Source organism: Macaca thibetana, chromosome 6 (assembly GCF_024542745.1).
Source record: "Macaca thibetana thibetana isolate TM-01 chromosome 6, ASM2454274v1, whole genome shotgun sequence".
NCBI classification, from domain to species: domain Eukaryota; kingdom Metazoa; phylum Chordata; class Mammalia; order Primates; family Cercopithecidae; genus Macaca; species Macaca thibetana.
The window spans coordinates 157,782,284-157,803,774 of record NC_065583.1 but is presented as its reverse complement, the minus strand read 5'-3'; the positions used below and the strand labels follow the sequence as shown (position 1 = coordinate 157,803,774).

The 21,491-nt window shown below is 34.5% G+C and overlaps 1 long non-coding RNA gene and 1 pseudogene across 1 annotated transcript in view; both read left to right on the top strand.

Annotated features, from left to right (window-relative positions):
• LOC126956414 (uncharacterized) overlaps positions 1 to 16,217 on the top strand; it is a 150,718-nt gene extending 134,501 nt beyond the window's left edge. The window contains exon 3 of the long non-coding RNA XR_007726325.1: positions 15,681 to 16,217. This is a non-coding gene — a long non-coding RNA (uncharacterized LOC126956414). The remainder of the gene's footprint in view (positions 1 to 15,680) is intronic.
• On the top strand, positions 14,995 to 15,090 carry LOC126957819 (uncharacterized; annotated as a pseudogene).
• Positions 16,218 to 21,491: the final 5,274 nt, after the last annotated feature.

Here is a 21,491-nt window from a genome sequence, read left to right as displayed (position 1 = left end):
CACCTGGATGCCCAACAGCAGTTCACTGCAGGGGTGGGGTCCTCTTGGAGAACCTCTGCTAGGGCAGTGCAGAAGGGAAATGTGAGGTCAGAGTCCCCACACAGAGTCCTTACTGGGGCACTGCCTAGTGGAGTTGTGAGAAGAGGGCCACCATCCTGCTGACCCCAGAACGGTAGATTCACTGACAGCTTGCAGTGTGTGCCTGGAAAAGCCACACTCAATGCCAGCCTGTGAAAGCAGCTAGGAGGGAGGCTACACAGTGCAAAGCCACAGGGGTGAAGCTGCCCAAGACCATAGGAAACCACTTCTTGCATCAGTGTGTCCGATATGTGAGACATAGAGTCAAAGGAGATTATCGTGGAGCTTTAAGATTTGACTGCCCTGCTGGCTTTTGAACTTGCATGGGCCCTGTAGCATCTTTGTTTTGGCCAATTTCTCCAATTTGGAATGGATTTACCTAATACCTGTGCTTCCATTATATCTAGGAAGTTACTCAATTGTTTTTGATTTTACAGGCTCATAGGCAGAAGGCATTTGCCTTGTCTCAGATGGGACTTTAACTGTGGAATTTTAGGTTAATGCTGAAGTGAGTTAAGACTTGGAGGACTGTTGGGAAGGCATGAGTGGTTTTGAAATGTGAGGGCATGAGATTTGGAAGGGGCCAGGGATGGAATGATATGGTTTGGCTGTGTCCACACTCAAATCTCATCTTTAATTGTAACTCCCACAATTCCCATGTTTTGTGGAGGGGACCCGGTGTGAATTAGTTGAATCATGGGGCTGAGGCTTTCTTGTCCTGTTCTCCTGCTAGTAAATAAGTCTCAGGAGATCTGATGATTTTATAAAGAGGAGTTCCCCTGCACATGTTCTCTCTCTCGCTCTTTGCCTGCTGCCATCCATGTAAGACATGATTTGCTTCTCTTTGCCTTCTGCTATGATTGTGAGGCTTCCTCAGCCATGTGCAACCATAAGTCCATTAAATCTCTTTTTCTTCCCAGTCTCAGTTATGTCTTTATCAGAATCATGAAAATGGACTAATACAATGAATTACTTTCTATTTTCTCCTGAAGCATGCCCTACAATCATCAACATTTGCCATTTTATCCCTGAATTTTTAGTTGTATGTATATTGCTTGAAAGTATAAATTTTATAACGATGCCTTTGTTCTTGTCTAAATAAAGGCATATGTCTGGGTATATAACTTAGAGACTGTTTTCGTTGAATGTGAACATATAACAGTTTGTCTGTCTGACTTATATTCAGCAACATGCAACATGCTTTGTTACCACCTGCCATATATATAGATATATAAGGATATATATATAAATATATATGGATATATATATCCATATATAGATAGATATATATATATCTATATATTTATATCATTTAATATATATATCTTTATTTCCATTTAACAATCTTTTAACACCAAAATTTGTAAACGAGCACATGCTACTTACTTTTCCATAAGGTTTGGCTTTACTGTAGGCAGTTTTAGACAAATTTATATTTATCCTAAATAACACTGTTGTGTATTTTAATCAAAAGTTTTATGTGAATGGATGATTTAAAAATTACCATTTTGGCTGCAGGCTACTAAGCTTTTTGGCTTTTTATCCAAATAGGATTAGGAATGGCAATAAAGAAATTGCAACCAAACTGGATGACTAATGTGTACAGTACGGAAAATAATATAAAAAGAAGGACCTGAGCCTTCTGAAACTTAATCCTGAGCTTGAGTGTTGAGCGATGTATGTGTGGGTTACAGTATCTATGAACTGTGGCTTGCTAAAAGTACATGATAATTTAGCAAGTTCTCTGGATACCGTTAGCATACATGTATACAATGATAGTTGGATAATTATAAAGTATGTAGTTGTTCAATAAAATTATAAAACGAGTTATAAACTATACCATAAAATGAAAATATATGTGCGTACCTGTTTAGCTCATAGTTCTGAGACACTTGGCCTCCTGTATTTTCTCTCTGCAATTTAAAATAAGGCAAGAGTAACAGAACCATTCTAAATATGTCTCAAATAATAGTAAATCTAATTATACAGGTGAATTGATCTTATTTGATTTTTCATAGTTTTCAACATCCTGTCTTGACAGACATTGTGATAATGCTTAAAAATTATCTAATATAATATTACTTATATAAAAATATGTGACCATCTATAGAAAATGTCTATAAAAATGTATACCACTAGATTAATGACAGTTTAATGCAGGTCATGATTTATTATCATATTGTATGTCCTTAATTTTTCTTTTGTTTTATTGATTTGAGACTCCTAGTTTATGTGGGTTAAAATTATATTAACTTTAAAGTAAGAAAAATTGAGAAATTATAATAATTTTAGTATTTTCTAAATAGTGTTCTAAATTTCTAATTTCTAATTTAATATGGACAATACCTACACTCCAACCATTTCTGAAAATATAATTGCCACATAATTCAATTGTGGCAAAGCTTAATTATAAATACTAAAAAATTATTTGTTTTGTCTCATTTTCTAGACTAATCTAAATTTCAAAGCAGCACCCAATAGAATTGGAATTATTTCCAATATGTCAGCCATGCACTGGGGAAGCATTAACGCTTGGCAGTTCCAGATTATTTTAATAATTTAACTGAGCAGATGGAGGTCATGCAGGTTAGACAGTCATGACATGCTGTATATAATTGATATCTCCAAACAAGTAGACATTAACATACAACTTACTAGCCCACAGAAAACCAATCCCTTAGCTAATAAAATCCCATTGTTTATCTTCTGCTTTCATTGTCACTTGAAGACATTACATGAGATGTGAAGACATTATATGAGGTACAATGATATAGAGCACTAGTGTGTTTCCCTTCAGGAATATCTAATTTATAAAGAAGCTCAATTATTCACTATAGGAAAATATCTTTATAAAATGAATTTGGTACCCCAAGAATATTATATATCACAAAACAGAACTACTTTTAAGACAAGTGAGTGTTGAATACTATCTAATGTCTTCCGCAAATATGTCTTTCTATAAGGTATTCTTTTATAAAAACACTGGGAAATATATGCCTTGCTATGTGTTTCGAGAGTTTGTATTTAATTTTCTAAAGTGAATTGGCATCCAATAAATATTCTTGGATTTAAACTCAGATTCTAAGATTTCATTCTCACTCTTCAATTTAAACACTTAGGACTGAATTTTTTTTATCTGAAAGAAGATTTGACTTGTGAAAGTAAACTCCCTCTCAGAAATGTACCAAATAATTTATCTATTACAAGTAGAAGGTGAAATTTTTATTACTTATTATTTACAGAAAAATAAATCAGAGAAGTGTACACAATTTTTGACACAGATACACACACGTGTGGTTTTTTTAAGGTGTATAAGCCCATTTAATCTGTCCTTTAGAATCTACATGGCACATGTGAGTGTGGTTTCATATTATGCAAACAATATATTTTTATGTAAAGAATATATTACAAATATAAATTTTATGAAATATATGTGTGTATGAACATATTATTATAAATATATATTTCACATGTTTTGAAACGTAATGAAAATTAATTTGTGATGTTATTTTGACCAATAATAAAGATAGTGGCAAACTTGGGGTGAAAAATTCATTAAAATATTTGTTTTCAATATTTCTTATGACAAAGCTCTCTACGTTTTTAAGTGACTGACAATCTTATATAAATGTTGTTACTCTTAATATTTTCTTATGGAGAATTTTGCATGGGGTGCTCTAGACGCTATTCCATTTGTTCTTGCTCCTGTTATTCTTGATAACATGGCAAAGGTTGACACAAGTCTTTGTATTAACTTGAAGATAACAAAGACAATATTGAAAATTTGACAATCTAAAAACTGGGTGACAGAATCTCCTAGAACTTTTAATTGGCCATGATAGGTGGAAGAAATGCAAGACATTTCTGCAACAATGGCTATAACTCTCTTTATTTTCAAGAGTATTCTATCAGTAATTTGAGATGCTGGCTTGCATCTCAAATACAAGATAGTTGTATTTTAATTGGAGAGTCTGAATTAGAATTTTAGGAATATTTGAATGTCTGGAATGATTTGATTATTTATTATTTCAGTAATTCATTATTCATCTGTGATATTTCCAAAAAGCCATAACATGGAGAGTAAATGATAAATTTGAACAAGAGTATGTTTATATCACACCAGTGTAGAATGTTTAAAGTAAATGCACAACTGAACTTTACACTTCCCTTTGCAAAATCGCATGTTGTTCAACAATCAGGCACTCATGTACACAGACACACAAAAATACATGCACTGAATTTAGCATTGGCTTCAATGTAATGTCACACTGTAGAAATCTAAAAATTACAGATTAGTAACACTCTAAAATCTACTCCTAGGAATGTGTGTTTTCTTTTTCAGTATTTTCTTTGTTTCTTTATCAAACTGCAATGATACTTGTTTTTTCCAAAAATGCTTCTAATTTAAGAATTTCAAAGCCATGCCTGGCTTCATGGGTGTGTGAATGGTATACTCACAACGTTTCCTCAAATGCCTTGAATCCGGCCTTTTTAGAGGTGCCCTGTGCATTTGTTTGGTCATGCCTTAAGTGTAACAGATATGGATGGGATTTTATGATGAATTCTATGTCAGGGAGGAGGGAGATGGTTAGCCACAACAGATTCAAGTGACTGAAAATTATAAGAAAGTATTCAAAAGACAACGGTGAGTACAACAGACTAAATTAAAAGATATCCACTATATTCTATTTTTAGTCAACCCACACACATATATACCCATACATGTGCTCTTAATCTTTTTATCTTTTTGTAATTGAAATATGACAATTGTACACGTTTATGAGATTCATAGTGATGTTTCAGTATATACAATGAAAGTTGATCAGCTCAAGGTAATTAACATACATATGATCTCAAACATTTATTATTTATTTGTGTTGGGAACATTTAATTTATTTTAGCTGTTTGAAAATAATAGGTATAGTTACCTATAGTCATTCTACAGTGCTATAGAACACTGGAAATTATCCTGTGTCACTGTAATTTTGCATTCTCTTAACAAATTTCTCCCTATTTCCCACTTTTTCCCAACCTTTCCTCCTATTCTTCCCAGCCTCTAGTAACCTCTGTTCTACTCCACATTTTTTTTTTTTTTTTTTTTTTTTTTGAGACAAAGTCTTGCTCTGTTGCCTAGGCAGGAGTGCAGTAGTATAATCTCAGCTCACTGCAGCCACCACCTCTAGGGTTCAAGCAATTCTGCCTCAACCTCCTGCGTAGCTGGGATTACAGGCACCTGGCTAATTTTTGTGTTTTTAGTAGAATAAGGGTTTCACTATGTTGGTCAGGCTGGTCTCGAACTCCTGACCTCAGGTGATCCATCCACCTCGCCCTCCCAAAATGCTGGGATTATGGGCATGAGCCACCGCGCCCGGCCTACTCTACTTTTATGAGTTCAACTTTTGTGGCTTCTGAGCATGAATGTGAATAGGTGGTGTTTAATTGTTTCTGGCTTATTTCACTTAACCTAAGGTCCTCCATGCTATCCATGTTTCTATGAATGATAGGATTTTATTCTTTTTTATGACTGAATAGGATTCCATTATATGTGTGTGTGTATACACACACACACACACACACACACACACACACACACACTACATTTTCTTTATCCATCCATCTATTGGAATCTGGGGTTGATTCCATATCTTGACTATTGCCAATAGTGCTGCAGTAATCATAGGAGTGCAGATATCTCTTCAACATACCTTTTCTTTGGATAAATGTCTACTAGTGGAATTGCTTCATCATATGATAGTTTTATTTGTAGCATTTTTGAGGAAACGCCATATTATTCTCTATATTGGCTGTACTGATTTCCATTTCTAAAACCATGTATGTGTATTTCCCTTTCTTTGCGCCCTCATCAGCGTTTGTTACTTTTTGTCTTTTTGATAATAAACATTCTAACTGGGGTGAGATAATATCTAATTGTTTTGATTTGTATTTTCTTGATTGTTAGTGAGGCTGAGCATTTTTTTTTTCATATATTTGTTAGCTATTTGTATATCTTCTTTTGAGAAATATCTGCTCCGATCATTTGTCCATTTTTAATTGGATTGCTTGTGTTTTAGCTGTTAAGATGTTTCAGTACTTTTCATATTCTGTATATTAATCCTCTGTCAAAGAATTTGCAAACATTTTCTCCCATTCTGCACGTACATGTGTGTTTTCAACCTTTACAAATTTGTTGTGATTTGAATTGTATCGACCCCCACTAAAAATATGTTAAACTCCTAAGAGCAGATACCTATGAATGTGAGCTTATTTGGAATTAATATCTTTGCAAGATGTAATTAATTTAAGATGAGGTCACACTAGATTAGGTTGAGGCTTAATACAGTGACACAAAAACATATAGGCACAAAGAGAAAACATCACGTGTAGAATTAGGCAAAGTTGGAGCAATGTATCTATAAGCCAAGGAATACCAAGGAGGGCTAAGAACTACCAGAAGCCATCAAGAGCCAAAGAAAGATCCTACCCTAGAGCCTTTGAAGAGAGCACCTTGGTTTTTTGGGTTTTTAATTTCGAGCCTCTAGAATTATAAGAAAATTTTTCCTGTTTTAAATCTTAAAAGATTTTGGTAAATTTTATATCAGCCTTAGGAAACTATCTCAAGATCTATAATCGCTACACTCAAAATAAAGCAACTTTTATTTTATACATTACCTAAAAGGAAAAAAGTATATGCATTTTTGACATTCCGCTTTAAGTCAGCTGCTTTATTTCCTCAATTACATGAGGATGGTACAATGAAAACAAACAGAAAATGAAAGGTGTAGCACTGTTTGGCCCTGAATTAAAGTTTAACCTCCCTCAAATATATGTAGCATGTAATGAAGGGAAAAAAGAAAAAAATGTAATTAAAAAAAGTAGAAATTTAAAAATTGGTTAAGCAATGTAATGCTTTACATTTCCTTAGAAACGTTATCTGATGATCTCTATTTCTGTTCTTTGATTATAAGGTAGAATTATATGAATTGAAAATTTGGTTTCATATTGTCTTCTGTAGAAATATTTTACAGAGATATTCAAAGTGGTTTTTATTTGACATTATTCACACTTACTAGCCTAGTTATATAAGCAGTTGATCACATGGCTGCCTGTGATTGACTGAAGCTTGATTCAAATATTAATCAGTTACAAGGACTATCTCTAACTTAAATTTCAGTTTGCTTGTATAAGAGATTCTAGTATAGCAGTAATCCCAGGCTAATGTTCTCCTATTTATTTTGCTTTAACACTAGGCAAGCAAATATATTCAAGTTTGTTTCTGATCATTTATAATAGTCTTTGTTTTTATTTACTAACACTTTCTCCTCCTCCTCCTCTTCTTCCTCCTTCTCTTACTATTCTTCTTCTTCTCCTTCCTTCCCTCCTTCCCTTCCCCCCTTCTTCCCTTTCTCCCCCACCCTTCTCTTCCCCCCCCCTTTGCCTTTCCCCTCCCCTCCCTTTGCCTGCCTTTCTTTCTTTCTTTCTTTCTTTCTTTCTTTCTTTCTTTCTTTCTTTCTTTCTTTCTTTCTTTCTTTCTTTCTTTCTTTCTTTCTTTCTTTCTTTTTCTTTCTTTCTTTCTTTCTTTCTTTTTCTTTTTTCTTTTTCTTTCTTTCTTTCCTTCCTTCTTTCTTTTTTTTTTTCTTTCTTTCTTTCTTTCTTTCTTTCTTTCTCTTTCTTTCTTTTCTTTCTTTCTTTCTTTCTTTCTTTCTTTCTTTCTTTCTTTCTTTCTTTCTTTCTTTCTTCCTTCTTTCTTATTTTTGATGTTTTAGCAAATGAGTCTTCATGCTTCCATTAGCATTAACCCTTAGTCATATAGCTTCATCTTGACTAAGAGCAAAGAGAAAACACTAGGCAGAGATAATGAGACAGAACTAATTTATTACCAGCTTCTAGATTCCACCTAGAGTTATTTAATACTCAAACAAGTTTAGTAAAGTAAAACAAATTTTTCTTGAATAAGGTCTAAACATACATAATTTTCTATTTTCTTGACTTCCCCAGACTACTATATCATTATTATTATTACTATTTTGCGATAGAGTTTTGCTTTTGTTGCCCAGGCTGGAGTGCAATGGCGTGATCTCGACTCACTGAAACTTCCGCCTCCCAGGTTCAAGTGATTCTCCTGCCTCAACCTCCTGAGTAGCTGGGATTACAGGCATGCACCACCATGCCCGACTAATTTTATATTTTTAGTAGAGACGGGATTTCTCCATGTTGGTCAGGCTGGTCTCGAACTCCCAACCTCAGGTGATTCGCCCACCTCAGCCTCCCAAAGTGCTGGGATTACAGGCATGAGCCACCGCACTCGGCCTATTTTATTTCCTTCTTTTTTTCAGACCTCATGTCTTTGCATTTGTGGAGTAGAAAATGCTGTTTAAAGATAAATATATAGAACAGCAGGGAAAAATAAGTTTAAGAATTAAAGTAAAATTAAATCTGTAAATTTAGGTGAAATTCCCCAAGAAAGAAAGAAAGAAGGAAAAAAAGGCTATGAAAAGAAAAAGAAAAAGCACTTGGAGGAGGAAGGAATAATTTCCCTATCATCATCTCTTCTCAAAAAATAGTAACATCACTAATGTTATCAAAATTATAGTGGGAATCAGATGAAATTGGACTAAGTACTCTATCAGGTCAAATCTTCACTGCAAATGTTCCATTTCTCATTGCTCTGAAAATAGGATGTCATTCTTATGGTAAAGATATTTTAAGAAAATCCATATGCAGAAAAGTAAATGTTAAGAAGGGATCAAATGTGGTATTTTTATCACTACAAGAGGGATATTATAGAGATAAAAGGATTTTGGTTCTTAAGAATAGTATAAAAACAGGATTTTTCTATGCATTTATCTATGTATCTATCTCTAGCTATCATCTATATATACATGTTAAATCATGCCTGTATGTTCACAGGAAAAGAAAGAAAGATCTTTCCGTTACTGTTATCTTCTTGCATATCTTGCCAGCTCTACTTTAGTTCAATGTAATTAATTTATTTAGGAGTATGTGGGTGTGTACATTTTTTCTGTTTGCTTGGTACACACATTTGTCTTATGCTTGGAAGGACACCTTAGAAATTAGGCCAGCAAAACGTGGCTGCTCATTTTCTAGATGTTTAGCTTTCTCCCTACACTCATCGGAGCTCAAGAGCATCATTTGTGAAGTCCCTAGATAATAAAAACCATTGAGGACCTTGTTAACTAGGAACTTCTAGTCACTGAGGACATTGTTAACAGGGACCTTCCACTCACCCCAAGATGGATTCTTCAGGAGTGGGTACTGCAATTGACACATATAAATAACTACAAGCATTCTCGGTGATATTTATCTTCACGGAATTGTGGAAAGCATGGTTATATCTCACATAATACATATTTGTCCAACACCTTTTCCCAAATTTCTTCACAAATTTCCAAATTTGTGAAGAAAAACTCTATTTTTAAAATACTAAAAATACTAAAATACTAAAAAACTAAAATTTTAAAATACACTTATTTTACCTATATTTCTCCATATGTAATTGGGAAGAAGTGAAGTGTGTATCATTAAAAAAAATGATTACTGCTAGTATATACTCAAGAAAAGTTTTGGGGAATTAAGCTGTGATATATGTATTTTCATACTTCTTAGTCTCTGTCTATTTCTATGAAAAAAACAGATATCTGAATTCAATATATTTATAGGCTTCTTGAATATGTAATAATTCAAAATATAATAGTTGATTTTAAAATGAAGGACATAAATAATATATAGAATAAATGTAGTTAGCTATTTAAAATAACTTAACTTTAATTTTGGATAGCAATTTTTTTTAAACTTTCCTTTAAAGTTAGCAAAAAATATGCAACAGATCTGGAAAAAAGATATAGCTTAATAGAATATTTGAAACCTCTTTTCAGTCAGATACTCATAGCAGTCAAGGCAAGTCACATTAACTCTTATGTGTCTCACTTTTTACTTTAATTTTTTTCTGTAAATTGTAACAATAATGTCTGCTCTTTCTACCTCATGAGATTTTAGTAAGGATAAGTGAGAAAATGTTTTAAATACACTCCATAACTCATGAAACCTCATAGAGTTCACATAATTTTTATGCTGATAAAGCACGATTAATCTGAAAAAATTTACACTGATATCGAATTCAATGAAACATTATTGAAATTGTAAGTTTCCTATATGGTCATTAGATAACATACTCAATATCATGTATAAGTTCAGTTCTTAAATTGACACTGATATTGCTGCTAAAATTAATGACTCTTATATCAACTCCAAAATGGCTGAGGGAATAAAGTTAAATTGAAACCCAGCGAAAACATGTTTTTTTTTTTTGGAAGATGAGGTTATTTGTGCAGATATTTTTTCTTCTGATCTTCTAATACAGATATTTAATACTTAGGGATGTTAAAAATTGGACAGCTGATCTGTTCTGTAGACATTCATTCTCAACTATTAGGATCATAGAGCCTTTGTCAGCTGCTCAATTACAGTCAATAATTGGGCTTATCTGGCCCTCAAACATCATCACACATCCTTGCAAGGTCGGCCTCTGTGATTATATTTGCTGGTGATCTGCTGGCAGCAACAGTTAACATGTCAGATTCATCTTCACATATGTTTACTGTCAGAACATAGGTATTTGGAAAACATTTAAATATTACTTTGAGGATGTCTTATCTAGCCTTTTCACTTTTATGTCTTTGAAAATATTTTTAAGAAAGCAATAATTGGCTCCATAATTAATAGCCTGAGACAAAAGGTGATTCTGATTGCTGTAGCAAGCCGGTATATAACAACATCCACCACCCTCTCACAGGGAACAATTTGAGGTAATGAATTATGACAGGAACATTGTTGTTTGCAAAATAATTAGGTGATAAAATAGATGAATTATTAGGCTTTTATCCTATAAACTGGTTGTTCTGTGATATGAAAGGTTGCAGATTTTTTCTCTCCTCATTTGAAATCCACCTTGTGTATACAATCATAAATTACGCCTTCCTAGTCTGATTGCCTAAAATTCTTGTATGACAACAATAGCAACACTTACAATTAGCTCAAGAATGAAAGTATATCTGGCTAATTTCACATGGAATACTTATGTTGCTTTAATTAACTTATCCCAGTAAAACAATTTGTTCTTTTTTAGTATTGTACATTTTACAATGACATATAAAAATTAAGTCAGGTTAAAAGTATGACCTATAAGAAAAAGTGTTTTGAATGATAAATTATGGTTGTTGAATTAAATGTCTTTAATTTGCTAAAAGGAGGTAATAATATAAATTTAACGAACTAAGGAACTAATGAAGAACATAATTATACTTTGAAGTCCTTTGTTTTTCTCAAGTTTCCTTTGAATGCCTGGTACCAACTCTGATTCTTCAATCTGAATGTTCAAGCATGTAAAATTGCCTCTCATTCTCTGTGCCAGCTTCATGGATGCTTGAATGAGGTTATTGTTCCTAGGATTTTATATCATCTTTTCCTTATATTTACCCTTTCGTTCCGTGGCCATTCTATAAAACAAAAAGACAACAAAATTTAAGTTAGCGCTCTTGATTGTCTTATATAAGAAGCTCCCACACTATATTTATACAAAATAGAAGTTGCTGCTTTATAATACAGCAAACTTGAAAACTCTTGCCCCTTGTAAACATGACCTGTATGAATCATTAATGACATGAGAGAAATCTCCTGCTAAGAAAATAAATGATCTGCTTTCTGCTGAGTGGGAAGCCCTGACTTTTGATCACAGGCAAGGTGACAGGATCAGGCATCAAATAAGGTCATGAAAATAGGAGACTGTTTAGAATTTCCAGGAGGAAGATTTATTTTTCTTTATTTTTCAATAATTTCAAAAGGTCACTACCAGGAGGGCTACTAGCATCTTCAAACATTCATAAAAATTGCTGCAGTACAACGCATTTTTTGAGGAAATGTGAGATGAAGGTCAAAAAAATCAAATTTTTATTTAGTATTTGTTTCAACCTAACTAGTAAAACAACAGCTTGAAATTGATCCAAAAGTGATTTGGAATACCAAATGTGATTTAAGATGTCAGGATACGTAGAAAACTGGAAAATCTTTTTAACAAATGGTGAAGTCTTAGCACAACTTGTCTCTGTCCAAGATTTTACTAGTATCTCCAAATATTTTACTGGTACCTCCAAACATTTCCAGGTATCTTCAAAGATTTTACAGGCACTAAAAATCATCTATTAATACTTTAATCTTATCTAGAATCTATACCTCTGAAAGCACTGTTTAAATATTATTAAATAAAGTGTTATAATGTAAACTGTTCTACTTTATTAGAGGATTTTGACATTTAAATTTCTTTTCTGTTACTTTTATTGCTCTATGAAGAAAATTCATTAAAGCTCTTTATCCTTTTATGAAGTCTTCTGCCATTTCCTATAACTTTTTTAACATAGTACTTTCTGGTGCTTCTTAAATTACTTTCTTACGTATTCAAGTTATTTATTATTTTATTTTATTTTTTATTTATTTTATAAAGCATATATTTGGTAATTCTTATATGTCTGTTTATTTTAAAAATGTTACATAGCTTCTAATTTCTGACTTTTAAATTAATAAACATTTTTTTTTTCTACTCCCATTTATTTTCCTTAGTTTTGATATTTTTATTTTAGGGATGCATTTAGTCTTTAACTTAATTGGTTGCAATTGGTTTAGAGTTCTTAACTTTATATTTAAAAATTAGGTAAATTCTTTTTAAACATAATAACATTTTAAAACTCTAAATATGTATTATTTTGAGGAAAAAAAGAGTCATTTTTGTCTTATATAAGACGAGATACCCCATGTCTCCAGCATAGTTGGAAAACCAAGATCCTAGACCAGGGGAGATGGACAAATGCACCATAAAATACTATTTTTTTAAGAACAAATAATTGAGGAGAAGAAAAGTTTAGAAGAAGAAAAAGCTAAGACAGTAGTCCCACTTTATCAGTAATTTCACTTCCTGCCATTTTGGTTTTCCGTGGTCAGCCATTGTTAGAAAATAATTGAATGAAAAATTTTAGAAACAAACAATTCATAAATTTTACATTGCATGTCGTTCTGAGTAGCATGATAACATGTTGGGTCATCCTGCTCTGGACATGGGTCATTCCTTCCTCCAGCATATCCATGCTGTGTATGCTACCCACCTGACAGTCTCTCAATAGCCTTCTTGGTGATCAGTTCAACAGACCACAACAGTAATAAAATAACAAGCGTGAGTCAATTATAATATGATATTTTGAGAGGGAAAAAGAGTACATCCACATAACTTTTATTACACTATATTGTTAAAATTCTTCTATTTTGTTAATATTGTTTATCTTATTGTATGTCATTTGTAAATTAAACTGTATCATGAGTATCTATGTACAGAAAAACCATAGTATATATAAGATGAGATACTATCCACAGTTTCAGGTATCATTTGGGAGTGTTGGAACGAATCACCTACTGAGAAGAGAGGACTCCTGGAAAGCTGTCTAAAGAAATATTAGATAGCATCTCAGGCAATGCTAAAATACCTCATACGGTAAAAATGAAATTCAAGCAAAAATTAATATTCAATGTTGAACCATGTAGTCAATGTGAAGCCAAGTCTACAGGCCAGTGGTTTCTGATTATAATGTAACCCTTCTTTGAAATGCAAGTTTTTGCCTGCCTATTAGGCTGCTCTAAGTAGAAATAAAAGAACCAAGAGTAAACTAGACCTGTGAGCATTAGCAAGTTAAATAAGTAAATAAGCAAACAATAAAAATGCATCAATCCATAAGTCGTATAAATATCCAGTACAAGAAATTGATCACGTCAAGAAGTTGATCAAAGTGAGTCGATAGCAAAGGAAAACCAGCAGGAATGGAAGAACTACAAAATATCACCTGTTTTTGAAACTAAGTGTTTGCATTTTTCCTGTCCATCCTGAGCTGCATGGTATGACATGATTTTCTAGGCATTTCTGATATAAGACATAACAGATATAAAGGATCAATGGTATGGGGTACAGGCATATGTGAATGATACTCAGAGTGTTATATAAAGGATCTCAGACTAGGAGATTTAATGCTAGTGTAAAGGAGCCAGCAGATTACATGACTATGTCTTCCTTCAATGTATGGTTAAAATACATTATTTAAGAAAACAAATAACAGAGCACATTCCAAAAGAAAGAAAAGTAAAGCCTTCAGGATTCAGACATAATGAACTAAAAAAAATACAACCTGAATTAGTACAAATGGTTCAAGAACTAAAAATAAGTCAAAAATAAAATCTATGTATGAAGGGTTGATATTATAAATATAATGCAGGAAAAATAAGCTTTATAAAAAAGAACTTAGTTGAAAAATTTTAATTAAAAATAACATTGAAAGATAATAGATAAAATACAAATTGAAAATAACACTTTGAAAAATGTAGGTACACTAGAACTTTGTAAATTTTTTTAACAAATGCAAATAAGTTGTTCAAACTGATAGAAAAAGCAGACTTTGATAAATCAAGGAAGATTCTAGAGTAATAAGAATAAATCAGCACTAACAGAATATGAAACAGTAATATCAGAAATATACTTTAACGAATGATAAGTTGTAAACATTTGGGGAGCCCTCCCACCACCTGGCAAAAAGGAAATAACAGAGTATACAAATCAGATGACACAAACCTGCATAACAAGGTTCACACCAGACATTGTGGAAAATCTTCTATCTTCAATGCACATCCTTACACATGTAAACATGATCGAGATGAAGGAAGGTCATAATCACATAATATCTCACTATGTGCCACTCTATCTCAAGTGAATAAACTCCTACTTTTGGAATTCTGTCCATTTAATGAAAGTAATAAGAATGCTGCTCTTTTTAAAAACTGTAATTTTCTTTAAGTACTCAGAACGTAGTAATTATTCTCAAGCATGATGATTGGGTGTTTATGTGCACATGTGAGACGTACCTTCTTCAAATCCTGTTTTGGTGGCAGCATGTTACCCATCTGACCTGAAAGAAAATAAGATAAAAAATAATAATTACCTGCTAAGGTTAAGCGATATATGTGTATGTGTCTATGTGTGTGTATGTATATATGTGTGTGTATGTATGTGTGTGTGTATATATATATTTACCTAAAAAAAGTAGTTTAATCCATGAAATGTGTACTTAGTATAGTGTGTGTGGATACACACACACACACACACACACACATGCACGTACATATATATATATGGCTTTAAGCACTAGTATTAACTGGAAATGTGTTGGAGTTATGTAGCTGTCTAGGCTCACTTGCATAGATTCAATAAGAAGACAATGAGATGCACTCAAATGGTTCTAGACAGTTTATTGTTCGCCACATGGCAGGCAACGTGGGTTCATAGTTCTCTTTACCTTCCAAATCCCATGGGGGTGGCACGGGTAAATATTTTGTGTTACAGATTGATATTTTGTATGTTGAAATCTTAACTTTTAATGTGATAACATTTGAAGGTGTCTTTAGAAGGTAATTAGGTCATGAGGATGAAGCCTTCATGAATGGAATTAGTGCACTTATAAAAAGAACCCCAAAGAACTCTTTCTTCCTGTTTCTGCCAGGTGAGGTTACAAAGAGAAGTGGCAATCTGCCGCCCAGAAAATGGTCCTCACCAGAACCAACCATGCTGGCACCCTGATCTTGAACTTCCAGCCTCCAGAACTGTGAGAAATAAGTTTCTATTGTTTATAAGCCACACAGTCTATGATACTTTGTTATAGCAGCTTAAAGTGACCAGGACTCTGCACACACAAACTATATCACAAGGGTTTTTATATCACAGCTGAGAAACACTGCACTTTAAAAACCCTCAATTGTATAAGGGATCTGCCAGACAACCTGCCCATCTTTATCTCCAGAGAAACTCTGCCTGGAATCTAAGGCTATCCTTAGATTGGGAAGGAGAAGGAAGACTTTACTCTCCTAGAATGTCTCTGAGGAGAAAAGCATTCTCTATGTTTCTTACACTGATCAGACAGGAGGTCTCTCTCCTAAGGAGTGATACACTATCTCTAACTTCCAAGGCTCTTTGTTATGCAAGATTCTTCAAAAGAGCATCTGAGGAAATAAAAACACCAGAGAATTGCTTCGAAACAAATACAAATGATCAGGTTTCTGTGTTGAAAATTGTCAGTTCTGTGTTAGCTTGATGCTGCATTATTTTTTGCAGTGTTTAAGGTTTTTTCATGAATGGAAAAAAGCATGTATTCAGATCATGTAGTGATTATGAACTTAATAAATCATTGATAATCTTCCATTTTGATGTAGGAGGTTCACCTTGATTCCCACATGGAATAAATATGCTGTATAATCTCCCCTTTAACCCAGGCTGATAGCTGAGGATCAAATACTTGAGGTAAACTGAGACTCAAGGATTAGTAAAGAAATCCAGATAATCAGATAACCTGAGCTTGATTTAGGTCTGTATGTATTATTGAACATATGCTGCTGAATCTTTTCACCTTTTAAAGTACTATATCACTCAAGGGCTTCACACAGGGGAGATATTATAGAGAGCACAATGGTTTTACAAGAACTGTCGAACTAAAACAGCAAAAAGGGAGCACTAAGCTAATCCAAAGATTATAACTGATGAAAACAAAGATGGGAAAAGAACTGGGAAGAGCAAGGCCTGAGAGTTCTTTGTGAAGCCCTGTAGGGTTGGCACTCAATCTCCAAAGAGGAGGTGCCTCTTGGTTGTTGGTTCCTGTAAGAAGGGTGATGAGGCTGAAATCAGGACTGGCAAAAGAGGCTGGAGACTGGAGATCCCTCTCTCTTTTGAGTTATGCTGATGTGAACAGCAGAAAAAAAGAACAAAACATAAATGGGGGAGAGTTCCTTCTCACTTCATTCATCCTCCTCTTCAAAGCCTCCGTTGGACATAATCATGGAAATCAGGAATACAGTTTGCAAAATTTTAGTACCAGCATCTCAGAGTGGAGTATAAGGAATGGATTTGATGCTGAAAGACAATGAGTACATGACTATCAAAATTACTAACTATAAGGTAATTTTCAAGGAACTTTAATCCAGTATTTTAATGTGAATATTTACTGAGGTTTCTAGTTTTCTTTGTGAAAACCAATTAAATTCAAGGTCACGTTACTAACTCTTTCTTCTACTGGGAAACGAAACTTAATGGTAATAGAAATTGATGTTTTGTCAGGAAAACATATTTTTTTTCTGAATTTATTATTAGTGTAGAATGCAACTTTTGCATGGAGTAATGATTTCATTCCATTTCTTTAAATTAGACACAGAATCTAATATGAGTGTTGCAATCTGCTGTGGAATATGTCCTTTGAGATGTCTGTTTCCCTTTTTCCCATATTCTCATTATAGTATATAGCTTTTCTTATTTTACCTTCTACTTCCCAAGGAGTGGAGAATATAGAATAAATAAATAAGATAGTCTTAAATCAAAAATTTCCTCTTATGTACACTGCTCTTAGAATTTGTTTCAGCTTATGTGTGATTCATCTTGTTGCTATTTCAAAATCTAGTATAAAGAACATACTTATAAATACCATTCATTTGTGAAAAAAATTCTAAAAGGAATAGCAATCTCTTCATTGCCCTGTGAATTAATCCATTTTCATGCTGCTGATAAAGACACCACTGAGACTGGGCAATTTACAAAAGGAAGAGGTTTAATGGACTTATAGTTCCACATGGTTAGGGTGGCCTAACAATCATAGCAGTAGGCACTTCTTACATGGCAGTGGCAAGAAAGAAAAGGAGGAAGAAGCAAAAGCAGAAGCACCTTATAAAGCCATTAGATCTCATGAGACTTATTCACTATCATGAGAACAGCATGGGGAAAACTGCCCCCATGATTTAATTATCTCCCACCGGGTCCCTCCCCCAGCACATGGGAATTATGGGAGTACAATTCCAGATGAGATTTGGGTGAAGACACAGAGCCAAACTATATAATTCCATGTGTGGCCCCTCCTAAATCTCATGTCCTCACATTTCAAAACCAATTATGCCTTCCCAACAGTCCCCCAAAGACTTACTTCAGCATTAACTCAAAAGTCCACAGTCCAATATCTCATCTGAGACAAGGCAAGTCCTTTCCACCTATGAGCCTGCAAAATCAAAAGCAAGTTATTTACTTCCTAAATGCAATGGGGTACAGGCATTGGGTGAATAAGCCATTCCAAATGGAGAAATTGGCCTAAACAAATGGCTATAGGCATCGTGCAAGTCTCAAATTCAGTGGGGCAGTCAAATCTTAAAGCTCTAAAATGTTTTCTTTGACTCTATGTCTTACACTGGGGTCATGCTGATGCAAGAGGTGGGTTCCCATTGTCTTCGGCAGCTCCCCTTTTGTGGCTTTGCAGGGTATAGCCCCCCTCCTGGCTGTTCTAATGGGCTGGCATTGAGTGTCTGTGGCTTTTTTAGGTGCATGGTGCAAGCTGTTGGTGAATCTACCATTCTGGGATCTGGAGGACAGTTGCGCTCTTTTCACAGCTCCACTAGGTGGTGTCCCAGTAAGGACTCTGTGTGGAGGCTCCGACCCCACATTTCCTTTCTTCACTGCCCTAGTAGAGGTTCTCTATGAGGACCCTGCCCCTGCAGCAAAATTCAGCCTGGGCATCCAGTCTTTTCCATAAGTCTTCTGAAACCTAGGTGGAGGTTCAAGCTGCCAAGTCTTGGGGTTTCCACCTGCTGATGCAACAGCCTGAGCTGTACCTTGGCCCCTTTCAGTCACAGCTGTAGTGGATGAGGCACAGGACACCAAGTCCCTAGACTGCACACGGCAGAGGGACCATGGGCCAGGCCCACAAAACCATTTTTTCTTTATAAACCTCTGAGCTGGTGATGGGAGGAGCTGCTGCAAAGATCTCTGATATGCCCTGGAGACATTTTCCCCATTGTCTTGGCGATTAACATTTGGCTTCTCATTACATGTGCAAATTTCTGCAGGCTGCCTGAATTTATCTTCAGAAAATGGACTTTTCTTTTGTATTGTGTTGTCAGGTTGCAAATTTTCCAAACTTTTATGCTCTGTTTCCCTTTTGAAATTGAATGCCTTTAACAGCACTCAAGTCACTCTTGAATGCTTTGCTGCTTAGAAATTTCTTCTGCTAAATACCCTAAACCATCTCCTTCAAGTTCAAAGTTCCACAAATCTCTGGGAAGGAGCAAAATGCTGACAGTCAAATATAGCACGAGTCACCTTTACTCCAGTTCCCAAGAAGTTCCTCATATCCATGTGAAACCACCTCAGCCTGGATTTCATTGTCCATATCACTATCAACATTTTGTCAAAGCCATTCAACAAACCTCTAGGGCGTTCCAAACTTTCCCACATTTTTCTGTCTTCTTCTGAGCCCTCCAAACTGTTCCAACAGCTGCCTGTTACCCAATTCCAAAGTCACTTCCACATTTTCAGGTATCTTTTCAGCAGTGCCCCACTCTACCGGTACCAATTTACTGTATTAGTACATTGTTTTCATGCTGCTCATAAAGACATATCCGAGACTGGGCAATTTACAAAAGAAAGAGATTTAATGGACATACAGTGCCACGTGACTAGGGAGGCCTCACAATCACGGCAGAAGGTGAAAGGCACTTTTTACCTGGAGGTGGCAAGAGAGAAAATGAGGAGGAAGTGAAAGCAGAAACCCTTTATAAAACCATCAGATCTCGTGAGACTTATTCACCACCGTGAGAACAGCATGCAGGGAACTGCTCCCATGATTCAATTTATCTCACCAGGTCCCTCCTGCAACATGTGAGAATTATGGGAGTAAAATTCAAGAGAAGATTTGGGTGGGAACACAGAGCCAAACCATATCATCTTGCCCTGACTCCACTGCTATTATTGAATGTTCACTTGTGTGAAGCAAGGTATGCGCAAACTTACAGAAATCTTTGCAAATCTCAGTCCATCTTCTTGAGTAGTGGCTATGATATTGTACCATGTGTTTACATTTGACTAAGATTTTTATTTGGAAAAATATATTTTTGAAAGTAATTGAGAGTTCACAAAACTAGAACGTAAAGTGCTTTATTTTGCATTGATTTAAATTTTAAATCACTGAAATGACCATCATTAAATGAACTTCAAGCTTCAGAAGTTGATATAATAGCCATTAAAAAGGAACAAAGTATATTTATATATACTCTTCTGGAAAGGTCATAAAACCCACTTAAGTAAAAAGAATAAAACCAGTATGGATAATATCATTATTGCCCAACTATAAATGTGTATATGAACAAATGCATGCATTCAAAAGACATGAAAAATGATTTTTGTTTTAAAATGAAGATTTAGAATAGGGTTTATTCATTGAATTAGTATTTATGAGAATAATGAGCTAACTAATCTAGAAAATAAATAAATAAAGTAGATTAGCATTAATACGTAACAAACAAGGAGAATGTCACAGTCATGTATTTTAAACTTAAAAATTGAAGATTAATGTCAGAAACAGAATTAAGGGAAGAATAATCTTGTGCTTCTCTAACCCAAAAGGAGATAATGCAGAGTTATCTTATCTTTTAGAGTGACACCAAATTATCTAAAAGCTACCTCAGAGGAGATCTTCATCTTTTCCGTCTCTAACAAGTAGGGGCCACGGGGAGATATGTTTTCACAGAGAGGACGTCGTGAGGCTAAACCTTCCTGGTCAAAACATAAGCTCCAGGAATCACCAATGAATAGTAAAAATACATCAAATGGGGAGGAAGTCTCAGCAATGTGATTTGCTTTTCCCTTTGTTTAGTGCAGTGAATTGTTTTTGATTGTTGACACTCAAAATATGATTATCAGACCAGTAACACTGGCATCACCTGGCAGCCTGCAATAAAACTAGATGCAAGGGCAGCCATTGACATTTTGATAAAATCTCCATTTAATTTCTATAGAAATGGTTATTGTTTAAAAATACTATTGCAGTGGACTTTAACAACACATTACATAATATTATGTAACACTGAAGTAGGGAATCAGCAGGAGAACTTGTTTTCTCAGCATTGCTTACAAGACCCTGCTGATCAAAATAGAATTTGATGAAAACAGATGCAGCAAAGAAACAGGCCCCAAACAGCTAAAACCAGGATGGGGATGAGAGTGACTTTTAACTCATTTTCCTCATTGTTCATTATATAGTACTTATAATGCAATAGCATGCTAAAAGAAACTCCCATTCATGATGCCACAGTTTACAAATGCCATGACAACTGCTGGAAGTAAACTTATATGGTTTAGAAGAGGAGAAACCCTCAGTTCTGGGAACTCCACACCCTTTTTTCAGATAACCATCTCCTTATTTAGCATCTAATCAAGGAACGGCCATAAATATAGCTAGCCAGCAATCCACATGAAACATTGCTACCGCTCTGTCTATGGAGCAGCCATT